Below are 19599 nucleotides of genomic sequence, written 5' to 3' on the forward strand. Positions count from 1 at the left end.
TCCCTTTTTATTTCGCGGTACCTCGAAATCCCGTATTGCTCTTTTCGTGTCTTCGTTCATTTCAGCATAAATGCTGTCGAACTTATGCCCCAAAAACTTAATTTCGGATTTGAAAAATTCACATTTCTCCTGATTTAATTGAAATCCTACGCTTTTTAGTTTTTCAAGCACGTAGTTTATATGGAAAATGTGTTCTTCCTTTGAATCTGACGCGATCAATATATCATCTAGATATATTATCGTGAACGCATCACAATCATCCCCCAACGCTTTATTCATCGCTCTGGTGAATGATGAACCCGATGTTTTTAATCCGAAAGGCAATCTTCGGAAAACATACGTTTGGTTATCAAACATGAAATCGGTATATTTTTTGCTGTCGTCCGTCAGCGGTATTTGTCAGAATGCGCTGGTCACGTCCAAAGTCGAAAAATATTTTTTATTCCCGATTCTACGGAAAACTTCTTCGATCGTTGGAGGTTGATCATGCTCGTTACACATTCTCTTGTTAAGCTCACGCGCATCTAGACACAGTCTAATTTCTCCCGATTTTTTAATCACGACTACTAGTGGATTTATGAACTGAGTCGATGATTTCTCTATTATACCTGAATTTTGAAGATTTCTCAGGTGTTGTCTTACCTTTGATCGATGAGCATCCGGTACTGGATGTAGCTTCATTCGGAAAGGTCTATCGTGGTTCATGAGGATTTGATGGGAATAATGATTAACACACCCTATCCTATTTTCGAACACATCTTTGTACTCTCGCAAAATTTTATTTAAACACTCTTCGGTTTCTTCCACCGAAAGAGCAAATATTTCTGCTTGGTGTTGCTTTCCGTCGCGGAATTTTATCTGCACGTCATTCGGTTCGCAGTATATCGCTATGTAATTTTGTCGCATAAAATCGAGTCCTAAAATTACATTATACGCGAGTGTCTTCGCTACTACGAATTCGTGAGAAATTCTTTCTCGCATAATCGGAAAGTTATCTGTGCTCTATTCGCGGCTGTTTGCGCTTTGTCGGTGAACGCGCCTACAAGCGAAAATTTTCTCAGCGGTATCACTCTCGTTATCGCTTTAATCTCAACCAGCGAATCAAATAACGCTTTCGTCATCGCAGATATCTCGGTACCGGTGTCGAGCAATGCTTTCACGCTCATTTCACCTACTTCGATATCGATATACGCGGAACCTATCGATTTCTTTTTCTGTTGGTCTTCCCGCGTTAATTCATCGACTTCGTCGATTATTTTATTAATCCTTACGGACGGTATTACTTTTTTATTAGTTTTAATCCGTTCCGTTTCGAATTCGTGTTCGGAATGGCCTCGATCCATCCCCTTTAATTCCGCATTGTGCGTAGTTTGTGTGCGTCGTAGCACTTTATCGCGTTTGACTCTATCGCCTTTAACGCGCTCTCTGTCTTTCTTTAATGTCGCGTCGCAGTACTTTTCCGTACTACGCGTCTCGTCGTCGCGCTCGGCTATATCGCCTTTCACGCGCTCTCTCTCTCTCTCTAACGTCGTATTCCGGTATTTTTCCGTTCTACGCGTCTCTTTATCGCGCCCGACTACGTCGTTTTTAACGCGTTTTTTATTTCTGGAACTTTCCGTCGTCATGGTTTTTTCCGTCTCGATATCGGCTTGGATTTTATTTTCCGAATTTTTCTCGACATCTTCGACCAACCAATCAACGTTTGTCGCCCCATTTTCGCTCGGTTTAAATTCCTCATCGACATTTTCGTCGTTTAACGTTTCATCCGTTAATACGCTTACTTTTTGTTTGTCGATTTTTTGTAATTTTCCGTCGCGATTTCGTTTGCCTTTATTTTTCGTCGCGCTTTCGGATTTTATATCCTCTTCGACGTTTATTTTTAATTCCGCGAATCGTTTTTCATTTACACGATCGCGTTCGATTTTATTTTTATTTTCACGTTTATTCGGCCTTTGTCTGTTTGCTCGAATAACCGCTAATTTAGGCGATTTTTCTTCGCCCTTCTCGTCTTCATCAGAGTGTTCGGTTCGGTTATCCGCTTTAACGACCGCCAGATTACGCTGCGTCGAAATCCTTTGTTAAACGCGGCTTTATCTGCTTTCACGGACACGTTATATTTTTTGGTTTTTCGTTTTTTCTCGCAGTCTCATCCGTTTGATCGTTTTTCGCGTAATAATTTTTTCCGTCTTCTTCTTTCGACTGCCAAAAATCCATAAGAAAGATTGCCCGTTACGTATCATCATCTCTTGTATTAATAGTCCTCTTTATTCACTAGCGTCTTTCCTTCACAACATGTTAGACAAAAATTTACCTAATCCGAATAGCCATATTGAAAATAGCTTTGAGTTAATTAAAAAACTTAATAATATGTTCTTAGATGATTGGTACGATTTAATCTCATTGGATGTGGAGAGTCTTTTTACTAATGTTCCATTAGATTTGGTTATTGGAGGAATTGCTAAAAGATGGCATTTAATTAAAAACAACATCAACATTCCTTATAATGAATTTTTGATTTCTTTAAAACTTATTATGGACTCCACCTACTTCCAATTTGACAATGTCATATATAAACAGATTTTTGGCACTCCCATGGGATCTCCTCTCTCCCCGATTTTAGCGAATATTATTATGTCTGATTTAGAAGACAGAGCAATTTCGTCTCTTCCTGTTTCCCTTCCCTTTTATGTTCGCTATGTTGATGATATTGTTCTTGCTGCTCCTAAACAATACTTCCAGCATATTTTCCAGGTTTTTAATTCGCTTCACAATAGACTACGGTTTACCATTGAATATTCAAACAACAATAGTATAAATTTCCTGGACACAACTATCATAATCAACAATAACTATATTGAATTTAATTGGTATAGGAAACCGACCTTTTCAGGAAGATTTCTATCATTTTTCTCACACCATCCTCTGTCACATAAAAAAGGAGTTATCATTGGATTGACTGATAGAATTTTTAAACTCACATCCACGGTTTCATAATGAGAATCTTTCTTTTATTATTTCGACTTTATTAGGCAATGGTTATCCTATTAAATTTATTTTTCACACTATTTCTCAAAGATTAAAGTTTTTAATCTCTGACGTGAACAATGACGAAACTGCTCTCACTCAATTCTCCTCCTCTCTTATTCCTTTCTTCACCATTCCTTTTTCCTCAAGCTTTCCAAGAGGTTTTGTTTCTAACATAAAGAGTTATGCGAACAGAAGATTGGCATATACAGTTAATAACAAATTAAAATCCCTTATTAGATTGTACAAGGATCCGGTATCTAAATTCCATCACGTGAATGTCATTTATAAAATTAGTTGTTTAGACTGTGATGCTTCGTATGTGGGACAAACTAAAAGGAAGTTACTGACCAGAATTAAAGAACATCATTCTGATATCAATAAATCTTCTGGTTCTCTCTCAGTTGTGTCCCTTCATAGATTGAATGGTCATGAGTTTGATTGGGAGAATGTTTCCATTTTGGAGGAGGAGCCTAGATATAAAAAGAGACTTATTGTTGAGATGTTACATATCTCTGGTCAGAATCATAGCCTTAACATTCAGAGCGATACCGATTTCTTGGATAAGCTGTATTTGCCCATTATAAAAAAATGTTCGCATTGATTTTTTGAATTTTTCCTTCGTTCTGTCTTCTTTCCTTCTGTGACGTTTTGTTCTTCTCCTTCCTTTTCCCTTCCCCCCCCTTTTTGATGTTTCACGTTACTTGGCTATACGTGATTCCCATGTGCCTCAGTTCGGCTCTGTTGATTGGAACGTTAAGTTGGGCTTAACTTGCTCTCCCTTTGTGTCGATTTTTTAATTTGAGATCACTTTCAAATTTAGAGACCGGTATGTGATTTTATTATATTAACTTTAGTCTTGCTTTATGTGAAGGATTCTCTTAAGTAGTTTCCGGATTGTATGTTAAATTATTGCTCTGTCTTGTTTTTTCTTTTTTAGAGTGTCATACTTTTAAGCTTTTACTCGCACATATTTGGACCATCAAGTTTCCAACTGGTCATCGATTTATGCATCTTTGACTGTTTTTTCTTTTGGAAATGGGCATGGACTTGTATGTGGGATTTCCTTCCGGTTTTTGTTTTGGAGAGGATCAGCTCGTTCTTAACGGTACACTAAGGATATGCGGTACGAGTTGCTTTCGGTTTTTCTGTGGCGATACGTTAATACGATGCATTCTTTCCTTTTTTGTGATTGACGATTTAAATTTTCCATTATTGTGCATATATTTGCTTCCGATTTTTTGATTTTTTTTGACTTTGCGTTGTTCCGAAACTTATTTACATTTCTCCTATGACTGTTAATTTTGCTTTTATCTTAATGTTTATTACTCACTTTGTTATTCGACATTGAAAAGGATCCGAATTGGATTGAAACGCGGCGTTTGTCATGTTCAAATTAAATAAACATTTTCATATGGTTATTGTATTGTAATAACCGTTTTATTTTTGCATATATTCCACCATTGCGTTGGTCCTTGTAGCCTTTTAACTAATTTTTATTGATTTTATTTAACGGACCTTTATTTCATTATAATAATTTCTTCTTTCGATTTCTCGAAATCCCTATTTTTCGTATATTTATTGCTAACATACGATTCGCTTTCTTTTTCGTCGCGATTCGGTTTTTTCTCCTCCGCGGCTTTATTTTTATTCCACGGTTTTGTCGCGCCTTCGCGTTTTTTATCCGTCGGAACTTTATCTTTATTTTCGCGTTTTTTAGCTTCGAATAATTTTCTATTCCGCTCACGCTTTATTTCGATTTCGTCGAGTAATTGTACGAAATCTTCTACGGTTTTAACCGCAGTAGGTCTTATTTCGCGCGCGACATTATTACCAAAATGTCTTTTCACGCATCTTATTATTTCTTTATCCGACATCGGCGGATCCAGACATTTCGCCTGCTTCATTACATTTAACGCGTATTCGGACATCGTTTCCGTACCGTTAGCGTTATATTTTCCGGTATACATTTCTTCCCGAAATCTCGCCTGTTGTTCTTCATTCCAAAAATGTTGGATGAATAACTCTTTGGCTTCATCGATCGTATCCGGTTCTCTTACTTCGAACCACGTCGATGCAGATCCTCGCATGCATCTCGCGAAGAAATAGATTTGATCGACTTCCCCGACGTTTTCATACTCTACGATTTTCTCGAATTTTTTGATGAATTTAATCGGATTCTGTCGGTCTGTTCTTCCGAAGTATTTAAGATCTTCGAAAGGATTTTTAAGCCAGCCTCCACGCGGTAATCGCGCGTTTAAGACCGCGTTTTCAGAAATTTTTACAACGCTCGACGCCGTTTCCTCTTTTCTGCGTTCGGTTGCCAAATCAATTACCGAAGAGGCTTCTTGATTTTTGCCGTCGCGTCTAGATTCCACGATTTGCGTCTCTAACGCGTCTAATTTCTTGTTTAATTTAACGAACATTTCCCATAACTCTTTGTCTCTAGGATTATCCGTCTCTTTTCCGCCCGCGTTTTCCGCATCGCGAAAATCTTCTCTATCCTCATTCACGCGTTTCGCTTGCGATCTTGTGAGGATATTTTCTCTCGATTTGACGGGTGATCGCATCACTCGCGCGCCCGTCGCTTCGATTTGCAATTTGTCGGTTTCTCTGTTACTTGACATTTTGCGGTTTTATGATATTTGCGCGTAATCTATCCTTCCGTCGGCTAACACGCGAACACTGAGTCACACGCCTGCTTATTCTTCGAATCGTTTTTTAGAAAAGCGTCGCGAATTAATTACGCACGTTCTCTCGTTTCAAATTTCGGCACTCACGTAAATGACTGTCCTTTCACGGTCGCCAAAAAGTTTCTTGCTTATTTTTCGTTTATTCTTCGATATTACCTTGGTTACTTGGTATTTTTTATCGTAAACACTCGCGGACACGTCGCTTTACAACGAACGCTCGCCTTTACCGCAAACCCACGGATCGATGACTATCGGACTTCGAAATCCTACTGCTACAAATCCGAGTGACGCGGTTTATTTCCGAGAATAGCTACGCACAATCTATCTACGCGCCCTATATAACTGTGATCGAACGACTTATTAATGGGTAAAAATATCCGAGGATGTAGTTCTCTTACCTTTAGTTATTACGGTCGCCAGCTTGTTTATCCACCAACAAGCAAGGATTTTGGGTTGTGATAATCCCAATGCTCGAGTCGAGGTTCCTGGAATATGACACCGGCCTCGCTTTGCTGCGTCACGCCGCCGTATCAGGTTACAAGATGGCCGCTGACTGCGCTTCAACGACGGAAATTTATGACGTATTCCCGTCGTAATTCCACTCGTTCTAATATTTCTTTTTTCTGTTTCAGGTCGCCGCTGGACGATGGACTTCGCCGTTGGACTCCTCAGGTAAATCACCATTGTTTTGGAAATATTCGTTTGACAAATATTTCTTTTCAGATCACTCCCGGATGGACTAATCACTACCGGTTGCAAGGATCTCGGAATTTATCACTTGGATAAATGATAACTGCTACCGTTCAAATATATATTTATTAATATATTTAATAAAATAAAATATAAATGAACTTGGATTATTACAGTTATTTCTCGATTTAATATAAAATGTTTATTTTACACTATATCGCCGTGTACGCAGAACAACTTTCGCGTTTTTTATCGTTATTTTAATGGAAATTCCGATACTCGCGTTACTAGCTATCTATCGAAAATTCTCAACGAACTCGTCCGGTAAAAGGCTCACGAATGAGCTCTGCAGCCCATTATATAGGCCTCCTCACTCTTCGCTATCCCCACCAACAACGCTATCTGGGCGGTCCAGTGTGTTCGTATTTTCTACGCGCTGCTATTTTGGTCGGTTTCCTATTGGTTTTCGCATTTCTGCTATGCGCAGACGCATTGCGCATGCGCACTTCGGTTTTTCATCTGCGCAGACGCTTCGCGCTTGCGCAGTCGCTCTTTTACACTTTATTCCTATGCGCAGTTGCACTATTCATGCGCAAATCACTTTCATATACGCGTTACTCTAATTTCTGCGCAATAACTCTTTTACAGTTCTTTTTCCTTAATACTACTTGATATTAGTATAATATGTGTTGATTTACTATTCTAAACATATTTTAACATTTTAACTCTATTTTATTAGACTTAACATGCTAAAGTGCACTTTCGATGTACACTTTCTACACTATCGCTTTCTGGGCTGTTTTTCTTTAAAGTGCTCCCCGATTCGCACTGTTTTCTTAATATTATAGGTTAGGACAATACTTTTATAATTCTTTTTCACATAATTATAATGTATATATATTTTATCTTTAAATCTACAAAATATATTTATAGTTTTTGAGGATCGGACGTATTTCCATCTTCTTTCCGGCCCCCGTCATCCTTGATTACCTTGTCCAGAGTTCTGAACGGGATGAGTTTTCCCTCTGGGCTCAGGATCATAGCTCTTTCTGTGGATTTATATTTTTCCACGGTCTCCTTGGTCTTCATGGTCCCTGACGTCCCCGGTGTCGGCTCCGTCGTTCCCACGTCCTGGGGAGTTGGGGTGCTCTTTAGCGTCGGTTGCAAAGTCAGCATACATTTTTACTATAGTAGAAAGAGCCGATTTAAAAACAATTGATTGATAAACATCAATGTCAAACTTTTCACTTTCAACACTTACAGAATTATTCGTTTCAATCATATTATAAATATTTTCCTGTCCCTCACTAGAATTATTCGAATCAAAATTAGAAATAGTTAAAGTCACATCAGAAAAATCAGAAGCGTTTGTGTTAGAAACAGTATCATTTATGCGCTTTGAAGTTATACTTGAAGCTAATTTGTTTCTGATGTATAATGTTTACTAAGAATATGTCTCCGTAATGAATAAACATTAGTAAATTGATCATTACAATTGTCAAACTTACACGTAATAGCAGAATTTATCATAAATTTATGTTTCAACTTTATTTGATGCATGACAAGATCTATGGTTATAAATTTTTCTTCACAAAAAAACAATTTATTTTGAAAGAAAAAATAAAAATCTAATTTTACAATGAAAAATAGAAATAAAATGTTAACTGAAATTAAAAAAAAAAGATTTATGTAAAACAAAAGATTCAACATTAATCTAATTCATATGCATCAATGGTATCTATGTTCTTTTGATCGGACTTAAGAATTTTGCTTAATACATTTTGTATATGAGGTATTTCTGCATCATATATAGTATCAAACATGTAAATACCTTTTTGAATTAGTAACCACAAATGCTCGCAAGTTGATGGGTATTTTACATTAAAAACTTGAAATGCTTTAAAGCAGACATCAATAGCTTCTAAAGCACTATTTGTTTTATATAAAATGTCATCGACACAAACGTATATTTCATGCAAATCCTCTCCATCAATATTAATGATATACGGCTGAAGCGTAGTTTTTAACATTTGGGCATGCTGTTTTGCTTCATATCTTATTGTAATAACATCTCCAGCAATCTGAAAAGAAACAATAGTTGAAACAACAATGTAATAGATATTTTTTACCAATTTTGTAAACGCTTTGTTGTGAACATTTTAAAAACGTTATAATAAGCATTTTTTAAAATTTCATTTTCTTTCTCTTCACGCATGCAACGTTCAGCACATTGCCAACTAAATATTCCCAACTAAAAAAATATTCTTATATGATTGAATGTTACCTTGTTGTCTTTTGTAATTTTTTTCTCTATCTTACTGCATATGTAACATTTATCAATTCCGGCGTTTAAAGTCAAAAAAATAAATATAATATGGATAAATATAAAATGTGCAAAATTTAACTTGCTAGAAAATTACAAATATTAAGAAATTTCAAAATTAAATATAATGAAAAAAATCCACAGCCAATTATAATTTAAACAAAACAGAAGTGTAATAGAATAGAACATAAAAGTTCAATTTTCTTAAATACATACTTTCACAATCCTTATCATGCATTTCTCGGCAGCATAAAGAGAAGCTCTTTTACAAACTCCATCTATTTTTTTCATTGTTTTCGGGGGTATTAGATGAGGTAAAAGTTTAAACATTGTCAATATTTTTTTATCTAAAACATGTAACAGATTTTGTCATCTAATGTAATATTCATAGTAATGTTTAAATTCATAGTAACGTATAATTCATAATAATGTATAATATTCATAGTAATGTATAATGTATAGATAATGATAAAATAATAAGTACCATTATTTAAATCTTCTTTTTTCAGTTTATCGAGCATTTGATATCCATCGTCATCCTTGGGATTAATTGAAAAATTTTGAAGAATGATATTGAAAAAATGTGTAAAATTTGATTCGCTTAAAGCAACATTTGAAACAGACATTTTTTTGAAATCTTAGATTATGAGGTTATAACCTTGTGGATGTTTGTAATGTGTCCATTTTGAGAAAATATTAGGCAAATCTTTATCTTGATTATTGTATAAATCTTTTTTTCTTAAATCATATGTTGCAGACCAGTGTAATAGAACTTCTGTCCAAGGAGCTTCATTAGCTTCTAATCATTTCATACTTTCTAAAACCTTTTCATCAACTTTTTCTATAAAAACATTATAAATTTTGCAATAGCTAAATTTCAACATTATACATACTATAAAATAAATATAATGCTACCTTTCGGAACATCGTTCCCAACCTCTTCTATTGTTTTTGAAATTTTAGCATAAAATTTTTTATTCCTGCTTCTTTTATTTCTCCACATAGATACCAATTTGCCTTTAGATGCTTTAGATTTGTTATCTGTCGCATTCTTTTTTTTTATTGGAGAAATATAATAAGTTTTTACAACTTCAGTTGGAAAAGTTTCACAAATTTTTTCAGCAACATATTTGGCTAAATCATTTGAAAATCTGTGAAAGTATGTACTATGATTATTATATTCAATATTAAATAAATAAATAAATAATTAAATTCAATATTAATTAAATAAATAAGATGAATTGTAACCTACTCTGAAAATCTTTCATCAATGTACGTAAGTATTATATCGCAAATTTTATTTCTTTGAGCTTCAGTGAAATTTTTTTCTTCTTCATAAGCTGTAATAATTCTTAAACCTAATTTTTGTTTAGAGAGAATTTCCTTTATTGGTAAGAAAGTTTTTTTTAATAAAATCTGATTTTCCTATAAAACAATTTTCTCTCTTCAATTCATTTTCTTTTTCAATATTTGAAGTAGTAGTAATTAAATCTGTATCAATGTTTTCATAATCTAATTTCTGGAAGTTTAAATGCTGGAATAATATATATATAAACAAAATTAAATAAATGAATAACAGAACTAAATAAATTCATTCAGAAACTTCTCATTTGAGAAGCATAAAATTTATTTTACCTTTTTTTTCAATGTAGGCTGTGCATCTTTTTCTTTATTTTCAGAATTTGTTAATGATATATTAAAATTACGTTGCCAATATTCAATAAAAATGGCTCTATCACCTATTGTTTGGATCAATTCATTGATCATAGATATTGTCAAATTTTTTAATGCTTTTATATTAATTCGTTCTTCTATAAAACATAAAATTTTACATTTGTATAAAAAGAAATTTATCTTATTATTAACATGAATTCATGATTTGAATAAGCAATGATTACTTACTTGCGAATGTATCAATCAAATTTTCCAAATCCAAATCAAGTAATATTTTCTCAACTTCGTCATCAGCCATATTTATTATTTTCTTACAAATAGAAAGCACTCGAGTCTATTAGTAGAAAAACACATGTGTCCTCTGTTAGATCTCTAATAGAAAAATACACACAATACGTATTTTATGCAATTAATCTAATCCAAGAAAAGCAACAATGCCGATAAAAAAATGTGTACCTTATTTATGTCTACTTACCTTGCTCACAAAAATCTCGGTTTTCGACTCGCGGCACTTGCACCGACTTACTTCTCACACAATTAATAGTTTTGCATCGATGACTGTTTGTCTCGATGGCTCGCGCTTTCAATTTCCTTCGATTTATGCCGGATGTATATAGCCTCCGTGTTATTTGTACATTTAGCAAAGAAATAAAAAACATACATCGAAATATGTCAGCATGCGTTCGCTCACTTATCCGTGCCTGATTGTACTGATCGTTCACTTGTTCTCAGTTGTGGCTTGTAACTTGCGATGTTGTTTTGTCTAACATATTAACTCACTCGCACACGTTGGTTTTCTCAACCCGCGTAATCAAAGATACATTCATCGTCAGTTAGTATCGACTGACATCGAAATCAGTCTATCAGAAAATTATTTTAAAAAAATATTTAAAATTAGATTAAAATTTAAAATCAAATGATATTTATTAAAATTCTTACAAATATTTATTAATTTCAAATTAATATTTTTAGTATTTGAGTCAATTAATCGTTACAAAATAGATATTGTTATTTATTAATAAATTATAAAATTGATTGGAAAAAATAAATATTCAAAAATATTTTACTCAATTTTATAATATCAGAAAATCTAATTTTAAAAAATGAGTTTAATTTGAGTAAACAATGTCAAAATGATTTAATATTTTAAAATAAATATTTCTTACTTTGAATCAAATAACTTTTACAAAATAGCATATTATTATTAAGTACATTAAAAGATTAGTTTAAAAAAATATTTATTTAAAACTATTTCTTTAATTTAATTATATGAGATTTTTCAATTTTAAAGAATAAATTATTCAATTTGAGTAAAGATTATCTTAATAAAAATTATTTGTTAATTGTTTTATAATTATTTCACATTGAATAAAGTCTTTTGTTAATTTGATACATATATGGCCCAAAACGCGTCAACCGGATCACCTCTCTCTCCAAAATTCAACGCAATGTATCGAGTTGTTTGAGGTCTCAAAATTTTTGTTAAATCACAATCTTTCGAATGCCGTGTGGCACTTTTTGTAAATCAAGATGGCGGCTACAATATGGCGCCCAGAAGGCGAAAAAATGACTCGGTACTTCAATGAATTCCATAATTTTCGTTTAAAATTGATGAAAACAAGTTTATAATAATTTTCATGGACACATATTATATCTAGTTAAATTTTTCAGTTATTTTCGGTCACCTAAACTCTCCCCTCCCCCTCTCCACTCCAAACAGTGGCCCAAAAATTGATTTTCATACTTTTTTCTGCGTAATTATCTAAAAGCTTTCAAGTAAAAAGTATTTGTATTAACCATGTCAAAGTAAACATTGATGAATTGTTCTGATATCTTGTGACTACGTTACCTAACCTTAAAAATTGAAAAAATCAGTCTTCAAATCTTCACTGAACGATTTTCTTTCAGGATTAATTTCCATTTAATTGAATATATCTTATCATACTTTATATGCTTGATTTTTTCAATATCCAAACAATTCTAACCTAAAAATACAATAAACTTTTTTTCATGATTTTTCTTATGTCTAAAGTCAGATGCACTTTCAATAAAAAACACACATTTCTGTGTATTCAAAGGGAAAAAAATTTATGATAAACTTACTTCTTAACTAAACATTTTATTTACATCATAAGAAAATAAACCTTTTTCATAAAGCATCATCATAAAGATAGTGGCCAGCAATGTTTGAAAAATTGTTTTTTTGCATCTCCATATCGAAATCCCGAATTATTAATTATAGAAAAAATTGATGAAAAAATTGAGTATTCTAAAAGAAAAGGTATAGCGATTTCATTGGATCAGCAGTAGATGAATTGTTTGTAAATAAAGTGTTATAGCTAGTGTATGACGGTAAGTAGAGGCAAGCATAAACTTTTGTAATAGAATGTGCATTTAATAATTCCTATTCCGCTCTTAGTATTACCCAGGATCAACGACGTGGACGTTGCGGAAGCATGATCCCTTTGGGGTGCTTAATTTCGTGAGTCCCCTTGCCTCTCACGTTTCGGGGTGCTTGATTTTCGTGAGTCCCCTTGCCTCTCACGTTTCGGAATGCTTGATTAGCGTGTCATCTCGTCTCTTCTAATGGACTAATATTGAACAAGAGACATAGGTTCTTTAGCTTTGGAATATCGCATGACTTGAAGTCTACTGGAAGAAATCGGTATAAAACCATGACATTGTTGAATATTCGGCACTCTTTGTGCCGAAGAAAATCGTTTTTGCAACGAATTTTGAGTTTTTGTATGGGTTACTTTGTCGTACATATTGATAGAGATATTCTTGAATCTCTTGCTTGCCCAGTCATATAGAGCAAGGTGATTCAGGATAGCTTCAATGGCAGGAACTTGTAAACTGTGTCGCGTAGCTTCTCTCTTAAAAATAGCCCCGATACCATCAGGAGCTCCTTTGCCATGAGCCGTCGCATGGCAATGCCATTCTGCCTGCACACCGAAGTCGGCCTCGTGCATCATCAGATTCTGCATCTGATACCTATTCTTGAAGTGTTGTTTGGCTCCATCGGTCATGTATATTATTTTTCTAACATTTGGACAGATCTTTTTAATTAACGGCAGAATAATTTTTTGTGTACAATACACTGCAGCTGTATCGTGTGTTGTTGAGTCTGATAACACTACAGCACTATGATGTCGTATTTCCTGGCCTGCATTGTAGTAGAAAACGATTGTCACTAATGTACATTGATCATTATTATAATGAAAAGCTTGAGCAGCATCTTGTGCGACATAAGCGAAGTTTTCTGCAAAATCAAGTTGAACCAAAACTTCATCATTTTGTAAATTTTCCTTACGTTCTGCAAAAAATTTAGATTGAGATTTGGCAAGAAAATGATGTGGTAATAATGACAATAAATGTTCCGTGAAACGATCGATGAAATCGACATCAGAAAGACACTCACGAAGCAAAGTACAACGGTCTGTTGATGTCCAAGTACTGAAAATAACTTGCGTAATAAAATTCTCATTTAATATTTCTGTGAGGTTATCTTTAAATTGGTCTATTTTAGGACAATTTTCACACGTCTTTAGATAACATTTGTCATTAGGATTATTACACATTACGAATAGCATGCAATCTTCTTTACTCTTCAATGGCACTTTCAAGTTTTTTGTGAGCTCACCAAGATTAAGTGCATCAATCATATTCTTGAAATTTTGACATATAACACACACGCATGAAGTATGAGTGCCAGAACTTCCAGCTAAAACACACCACTTAGGACGAAGTTCTGTGAATTTTGTCAATCCAATGAGAGATTTTCATATTTTTCTTTAAATTGAGAATACAATACTTTAATATCCGAGAGTAGTAAACGCTTTTGCCTTTCCTCTTTTTGGCCATTGACTTTTATTTTGACGGTAGCTTTTTTATGTGGCATAATTCGACTGTTAAGGTCATCTTCATAAAAATTAATGACCTTCAAAATTGTTTCTTCTAGTAATTGTTTACCTTTTTTCGTTGTTGGTGAGGATAATACTCCGTCAGACATTCGAAGATCTTTTCCTTTTTTTGCCATTCTATAAGAAGTCTGAAATTCATCCATTATCTTACGAATACTCCAGCTTTCTGGAGCTATTGTGAGAATTGAAACACGTAACGGATCATTTTCTGGCAAGCTAGCAAATTTCGATTTGATCCCATTTAGTAGTTCTTCTAATTGTTCTTCTCTAGAGATACATTTCTTTTTGTTGGGTGATTCATCTGCCACAGATTCATTATCATCCAGAGATGATGTGTTCAAGGTTCTATAAGAAGATTGAGATAATTCGCGTTGATCGCATAATCTTCTACAATCATAACATATAGTCGAATTTCTAGGCAGATGTGGGAATAATAAAGATACTTTTTTCGATATTTTACGCAAGCCTTTACCAATATGATTGGGATTGCCAAATGGATTCATACATCTATCTGTACGGCTGAAGTTATTGCTTTTTTTTTTTTTTTTCGAATTATTCATCATGATGGCTATTAACGAATATTCTCTTTACATGAGTGCGTGAATAAAGAAAAGTATGAGATGAACTCTGTCTAAGTAATATTTATCAAAAATAAAATCATTTGTCAATTACATTTCCTCTTCATATTTTTTAACGAATAATGCAGCATTTCGTAGTAATAAATTATCTAAGATCGACAATATAATACACGAATATTTTAATAAAGAATTATATTCATGAAAACTGAAACAAAAACAATGAAAAAAATAGTACTAACGAAACTTATTGCATATACATTGAGGAATTTATGACAATGACATTCATAAGTACTAAACATTGTGCGTTAAAGCAATGAATAAAGATTCATCATAATAGATAGTTTGATTCCAAATTATTTGTTCATACTTCTACTATGTATAATGAAGTCAAACGGTACTCTTGGAACATTCGAATATAATTTTTATGTACAACAATTTCACGTATACTGTTGAATGTATAATCTGTCTAAAATATTTGAATCCATGAATTTGAGATAAAGTTCATGCTGTTAACAGTCGCAAATATAAATAATTAATTATTTGTATGCATTACAAATAAACTTTTTGTAATTCAACAGTGCGTAATGTAGTTGGTCAAATCTTTGTGAAACATCCAAATATGATTTCCATATATAGACTTTACATACAAAATCTGTTCAGAATATTTAATAGAAAAGTTTCATACTCAGCGATTTAATCAACGTAGTGTCAGTTCAGCTATTTAACGGTCAATGAGTAATGAAATTTGATTTTTAACATTTTACGTTTATATCGTTTTTTAAATAATCACAATTATTTCTTTCCATCACATAAATGTTTCAATATTTTAAATCTTTTTTTTAATGATAAATGATACACCTTACTGAAATCCTCTGTGGGATCTGTGCAAGATATTATACAGGATTCCTGTATAATGTCTTACACTAATCCTCAAAATATCAATAAATTCAATTCCGTAATTATTTGTCAAAATTTGAGATGGAATATCCAAAATACTTCTGTCCGACAATATCATAAATATAGTACCATCGAACAATATTGATATATTAATGCTGAATATCACTATGATGTTTTCAGCGTTTAATATACCTATTTGAAAAAATACAAAAAAATCATGTAAGAATTTTTGTATCCTGTACTTTGATAAAAGTTTAAAGATTTTTTTTTAGTTTCATAATGAGAATTTCTTTTCATTTTTCCTTTTAAATCTGTAAGAAATGTGTGTTTTTTGATGAAAATTATTATAAACTTGTTTTCATCAATTTTAAACGAAAATTATGGAATTCATTGAAGTACCGAGTCATTTTTTCGCCTTCTGGGCGCCATATTGTAGCCGCCATCTTGATTTACAAAAAGTGCCACACGGCATTCGAAAGATTGTGATTTAACAAAAATTTTAAGACCTCAAACAACTCGATACATTGCGTTGAATTTTGGAGAGAGAGGTGATCCGGTTGACGCGTTTTGGGCCATATATTTAAAATAAATTATTGTTTATTACAATCTGATATTTAATCTCTTAATGTGACTATATCATATTTGAATCAATATATTCATTAAGATTGAATAAATTTTATTTTCAGTGTATTAATATTAGATAGTTTTAACATTTCAATTAAAGCTTTTATTAACCGGTTATACTAATATTGCTTAATTTTAATCTTAATTTTGTTTATTCTTCATTTTTAATTGCTCTTTTAGAAAGAGACAAAGCTAAGCTAAGATTAAAGCTAAAGTTAAATGCAACAAAGCCTAAAATTAATAAAAGTCTCTCAATTTCGCAATATCTGCGGGTATTTAACTGTTATTACGTTCAGACTTTAAGAAAAGATGGGAGAACAATTATATAATCGAACGCTTAAGAGGATGCCGGAGTCGCGGCCGAACTCCGACGGGTAGGCGCCCTCATTTTAACATAACTAAAAGCGTCGGTATATTACCAACACTTATAGTTATGTTACCGACAGTATTATCTAGAGTAGAAAGACATACATATTTTAAAAAGAGCAATGTGAAATACAAGTTTTTTTTATATTGTGTTTAATTGTATTTATATTGAAACAAAAAATATGTTGCATTTCTACTGCTCTATCGTCTCGCACAAGCAACGATTTTAGAGTATAGATCTGTCTTTATTGCATACATATTTAAATACAATTCTATCATTGCTCTCATTAGCTATGTCTCTTTATATATATAATAAAAATATATTGTGAAAATATTTATAAATATTACTTATAAATTTTATGAATATACGACATTACATCAAACAATTTGCATAATACATTTTATATTGTTAGTTTTTGATTATATCGATTTAACAAACGTCGTACATAAATTGTAATTTGTAGAAAGTTATATGCAAATATCCTTTTTATTGTATGTATACAGAATGTCGCAGAGTACTATATATAAGCGCTTGTGAGGAGCGCAGTAAATTGAACAAAAAAGTCTCATAGCATTTTACAATTTTCGTAATAATAATAGAAATTTAAATAAAATCGGAAATATGTATCTGTGTGTGTGAAAGAGAAAAAGAGAGAGAGAGAAGCATTCGGCCGTTCGAGTTATCGCATGATCCAGCGTGTCAGGGCTTTTTGTCGGCGCGCGGCAAGAGGAGGGACAGCGCGGCGCGGCGATGACGGTGTAACGAGTGGCAACGGCGTGCCCCGCTGTCCCTTCCTTTGTCGCGCGCCGACAAAGTGTCCAACACGTTGGACCGTGCGATAGCTTTTTTTTTTTTTTACGCAGGGGAAATCCTCAAGGATACCCCCCCCCCCGGGGAGAGAGAGAGGGTTATGCCGGACTCCTACCGGCTAAAACCCCTGCGGGTGTCCTCCACCGCGGTGTCACGGGGGAGCCACGGGTACGCCACAGGCATTCTTCCGCGACCCCCCCCACCGCCTCACCTCCAAAGTAGCCGGGAGGTACCCTAGTGGGGGTATTGCACCGGTGGGAGGTCTCCCCGCTCTGCACCTGTGCCCCCCTCGCCGCGGCCCTAAGCTGGTCTCTTCTAACGCTGTGGTGGGGGAGCGGGAGGGGGCTGCCGGGGAGGCCATGCGGTCTCTGCAGCCCCGGAACCTCCCTACTCACCCCACCATTCCGCCAGCAATGCTGTAAAGGGGGAAGGTAGGTCTACATCAGGTCCCCCATTTAATCTCCGTCCCGCGTGGGGGCTGGAAGCCCAGGAAGCCTCCTCCTTCCTCGCCGGATCCTCCTAGCCGCTGCTCCTCCTCTCAGGGCTGTTGTTGGGGGGGGTATTTTCCGCCGGTCCCTTTCGGCCTCCTCCTTGGCGCACATGACCTCTTCGCAGTAGAAGGTCATGGCTCTCCACTCCTCCTCCCCCCTCAGCATTGCCTCTATGACGCTGCCGAGGGAGAGGTCTGCCCCCACCACTGCGACCAGGGCACGGCGCTGCACCTCCCAGGCCGAACAAGCCTCAAGGGTGTGCTGCGCCGTGTCCCGGTCCCCCTCACAATGGTGGCACCTAGGGGTCGGTTCCCTCCCGATGCGGCACAGGTAGTGACCGAAGCACTCGTGCCCGGTCACCACCTGCGCCACCCGGAAGGTGATCCGCCCCCAGGCTCTCCTCAACCACACCCCAAAGACCGGGAGGACGGTCCTCACAACCCTCTGGTTCTCGTGGGCTGGCCCGGCCAGTTGCCGCTGCCAGTCCACGAGGACCAAATCCATCACCTTTTGCCTGATGGCCTTCTTGGCCCCCGGCCCCACCAAAATTCCCCTCCCCCGAAGCTCCCTAACCCCCTAGTACATCTCAGCCCGAGCACGGGCTAAAAGCTCCAGGGGAGGGGAACCCGCCAAGACCATCACGGCCGCGTATGCGACCGTGCGATACGCACGCGCGGCCCTGAGTACTATGGGGCGATGTGCCCCCCGTAGTATGCCCCTTATCCTACTGGACTTCAAGGCAGCGCCCGCCCAGATCGGTGCCCCGTAAAGGGCCACCGAACCAACCGTGTCCACGTATAACCTGCGGACACGGTCGTCCGGCCCCCCAAGGTTGGGCAGCAGCCTCGCCAGTGAGGCGGCTATCCCCCCTATTCTGGGGGCCAGCTGGGCAAAGTGCTCCTCGAAGGTCCATCTCCCGTCCAGGTGGAGACCCAGATATTTCATCCGGGTCCCCACCCATACATCGTGGCCATCCACCTTGAAAGCGAGCCTGGGGGGGGGTCCCCCGGGAGCCGTCATGAAAAAAGACGGCCTCAATCTTCCGGGGGGCCACCTTCAGGCCCAACGCCTTTATTCCCCGGACCAGTCCGGCCACCGCAATAGCGCCGAGCGCGGTCGCGTCCTTCCAGTCCCTCCCCCCGGCCACCACCAACGTGTCATCCGCATAACAGATGACGTGGCAGCCGGGGGGAAGGACTCTCCCTAGTACCTCATCGTACGCAATGTTCCATAAAAGGGGGCCCAAGACGGATCCCTGTGGAACACCTCGCACGACGGGCCTCCTAATCCAGGTCCCCTCCCCATCGCGGTACACGATCGTCCTGCCCATGAAGTAGTCCCGGATCACCCTTGACAGGTAATCCGGGACCCCGTGCGCGCGCAAGCCCGCCCCAATCTTGTCCCACGGGGGGGTGTTAAGTGCGTTGGCTATGTCCAAGGACACAGCCAACGCCACCCCCCCGTGCTGGACGATCTGTTTCGAGCGGGCCCGGAGATCATCGATC

This window comes from Camponotus vicinus, unplaced genomic scaffold (assembly GCF_025532165.1).
Source record: "Camponotus vicinus isolate PSW18456_S1 unplaced genomic scaffold, iyCamVici1.0 SCAF_13, whole genome shotgun sequence".
In the NCBI taxonomy this organism is placed as follows: Eukaryota; Metazoa; Arthropoda; class Insecta; order Hymenoptera; family Formicidae; genus Camponotus; species Camponotus vicinus.